Source organism: Papaver somniferum, chromosome 8 (assembly GCF_003573695.1).
Source record: "Papaver somniferum cultivar HN1 chromosome 8, ASM357369v1, whole genome shotgun sequence".
Taxonomy (NCBI): domain Eukaryota; kingdom Viridiplantae; phylum Streptophyta; class Magnoliopsida; order Ranunculales; family Papaveraceae; genus Papaver; species Papaver somniferum.
The window spans coordinates 106,906,805-106,910,755 of NC_039365.1; positions in this window are offsets into that span (position 1 = coordinate 106,906,805).

A 3,951-nucleotide genomic window follows, 5' to 3' on the forward strand; every position below is an offset into this window, starting at 1 on the left:
TGATGCCGATCTTACGCAACTAATCAATCGAATAAATCTGATTCTAGTTGGATCCCAGCCGATCAAGGTTTGTGCACACCCAAAGATATATAAACCAAATAAGAAATCTTTTTTGTCTTCAAATCTTCTTTAATATTCAATAAACACCTGCACAACACCACTTGAATCTCTTGTGATCAATCACGCACAGAACGAAGTCTGTTAACAATGGATTATCACAAGATGTATTTAGATCTAGAAACAGTTCTAAAGATCCCGTCGGCACTTCGATCTAGTTTGAGTGAATCTTATATCATAAGAGAAGATTCTCAAGAATAAAAAAACTAGGTGCAATCAAAGTTCAACAACCGTTAGTCAATCAAATCAATCGAAAACTAAAATAAACTGCAATTATTTAGTTTCCCACCAACGGTACTCGTAGAGCTTCTTGATCCCGCAAAAGTATTTAAACAAGCGGTCATAAAAGATTTCGCCTAGTTAGGGTACTTTCCTCTCCGGGTAGACGACTCCACCAGAAACAACAAAAAGATGAAATTTGCCTGGCTATTAGGATAGTTGGATAGAAATGCAAATTTGGGTATTTATAGACCAAGGATGTTTGGAAACCAAGGAATTTCCAAAACTGAATATTCTCAAGATATGCAATAAATGTCCAAAATCGGTTTTCGTAACTCCTGGAAATGCTTTGTCCAATATTTTCCGAAATCTCTCAATAGAAAATCTCCAATTAGTAAATGCACATTACGAATTTTTATTTTCTAGAGATATGCATTTAATTGCTGGTAACTAAAGCATATAAAACTAACAACCTTAATTAAAAAATTCTTAATTTATTTCAGACCGGGATATCCTTGAGTTATTAAGGAATATCTTTGAACAATAAAAGATAAGAGTTATTGTTCGTGTTCAAAGTATGTTGACATCTTTTCTTTGTAAATCCTCTTTCATATTTACAATATTGAAATCGATTATACCACACTTCCAAACAAGTTTAGAATTGGTTCATCTGTATTCCAATACAACTATGTGATTGATCAAATATCAATTCACTAATCATGGGTTCACGGTTTTACCAAACACAAGGATCAGTTTTACCTCAATATGGTTTGCTTGTGATCGAAGACACAAGTTACCAGAACCGGTTACATCAGTTACCAGGATCGGTTACATCAATTACCAGGACCGGTTACCATATACTCATGGTATTACTTGTGGTCGGTTACACAAGTCACTAGGATCGGTTACACCGATTACCAGGACCGGTTACGCCAATTACAAGGATCGATTACACATTAGTTTTGTGATAGGTCACACCTATTACTAGGATCGGTCACACCAATTAAAAATATCGATCATACCATATCAGGTGATTACTTAGGATCAGTTTCACTAATAAAAATCATCAAACCATAAGTTAGGCATTTTGATTAGTTATACCAAGATACATAAAAAGATATGATCGGTTCTACTAACTCACACATATTGGTAATCCAAAGATATGCAATGAATAACAATACCAATAAGCCTAGCGATTTCCCTTTCGATTCATAGAACATGTTCATGAATGTACTTCCTTTAAACAAATGTAAACATTGTTTCCTAGGACGAAATCTTCACCTTTACCCATACACATAATCACAATAGCATTCATATGATTATGTGGATTTCATACATACGAAGTTCAAAAGATAAACGTTATACTTTCGTATCCTAATTCCTTAAAATTATGATCATATGATCATGTCTTACTACTAGAGTATAATCATTCACAGCTTCGCAGTTATGTTTTCAATATAACACGACTTGAAAGATACATTAGGAATGAAATAGTTCAAGTTAATATTACTAACCTCAAGAGGAATGATGATGTCGTCGTTGTAGCTTGTTACTTCTTCACATTCTTCAGGTATTCGAGTAATACTTGTATGTCTCATAATCTTAGACCTTCTAGTCTAACCTATACAAAGTTGTCTCTAGTACATAGTCAAGCGACTCTTAGATGAGTTTTGATTCACTATAATAAGACAACCAAACTTGACATACCAACGCTTGGTGGGTTCAACCAAGCTATGCTCTAACAGAGTTTCTGGATACAAATTCATGTTTCATGTGATTTGTTAATGTCCTTTGGAATCCTTCTTTTCTTGTAAAAGTAAGGTCGCTCTTGTTGTTCTTTCTGGAATGACATTTTATGGGGGATAGTTCTTAATTCAACTTGTGCTTAATTTCCAAATATTTGTGGGGAGTGCGGCTGTGGAATATTGTATGATTTATCTTGTATCTTTATGAACTCCTTGATGAATACACTAAGTTTCGACTATGTGAAATCATAGAAACAAAGTTGATATGTTCTCATTTAGTCGTGAAGTATCTCTTTGAGAATTTCATTGATCCCTCTAGGTTTAGTACCTTTGCTAATTTATATTGACAAAAAGGGGGAGAATTATTTTGTAGTTCACACTACATATACATATAGTTTACGGATCATTATGTAAGGGGGGGTGGTTTTCATTGTGAGATGAACTATTGACTAAGGGGGAGTGATACATATCACCTTAGTATTATTGTCAAAGTTGTGATACGATTGAACTTTGGTGTTGTGTAATAATACTATGACACTGTATAATAATAAGAAAACAGATCTTGTATGATTATTGTTATGGCTACAGATCTTCAACAACTACGGTGCTGAGTTAAACACGTTCAGCATCACTGGAGTACTTGGAGTGACGAATAATTCAAGGAATGTTGAAGAACCAAGGAAATCAAGCATTTGGATGAGAAGATGCAAAGTTTATTTATTTTGTAATCCATATGTACTGATAGTTTTGTCGCTAAAATTGACAAAGGGGGAGATCGTTAGAGCACTGCTCGGTCGAACTCGCAAGCGTTGTTATCTCAAGCTGGTTTGTCAAGTTTAGTTGTCAAAACTATAAGTCTTGATTTCTAGTCTACTTATATCTATGTCTCAGATTAGGATAGAATGTGTAGCTGAGCTTTAGCCTTCACGACGTTCATCGATTGAAGACGAAGAACTACTAAGGGGAGCTTGTGGAAATTCATCAACAAAAGGTATGTGGAGACTTGAAATCATCTATCACTCAAAAGTATATTCTATTATATCTCCTATTGATCGTAAAGCTATATAGACTTTACATTATACACACATTTGATATTTCGAGCTGAATTTAACTCGCTTATATCTTTCTCGAAATATGTGTTGGAAAGCTTTTTGCTTTAACTATGTTCATCATTATTCTTGACAGAAGTCAAAAGATGATCATGTGAAAATCACCTGGTAACATCTTATATGAATTGTGTGCGACGGTTTTTATTTTTTTCTTAAAACCAAAGAAATTTTATTAACCAGATAGCAAAGATTACAAATGTTACAGCATTGCTCGGTCTAACTCGCATGCGTTTCCATCTAAAGCATGTTTGTCAATGTTAGTTATCAAAACTATAAGTCTTGATTTCTAGTCTATAGCTAAGTATCGGACTAGGATATAAAGTGTAGTTGAGCTCAAGGACTTCATGGAGATTCATCATACAAGTAGAAGAACTACTCAAGGAACCGGTGGAACTTATCGACAAAAAGGTATGTAAATACTTGAACTTATCTATCACTCAAAATTATATCTACTTTATCTCCTACTCTTTGAGACAAGAAGTCGTATACTATATATATAGACTTTGATTATACACATTTGGTATTTCGAGCCGAGTATACCTCGCCTATCTATATCTCGAAATATGAGTTGGTAAGCTTTTCGCTTTAACCAAGTTTATCTTTACCATGTGACGAAAGTCATGATATGTTTCAATCATCTTGAAAATTACTTTAACAAGAAATGGTGTAACAACTATATAACGTCCTTTAAGAATATTTCAATGATTGAAATGTGAGTTTAGATTACATAACCAATGGTGGACATAAGCATTGTTATGGAA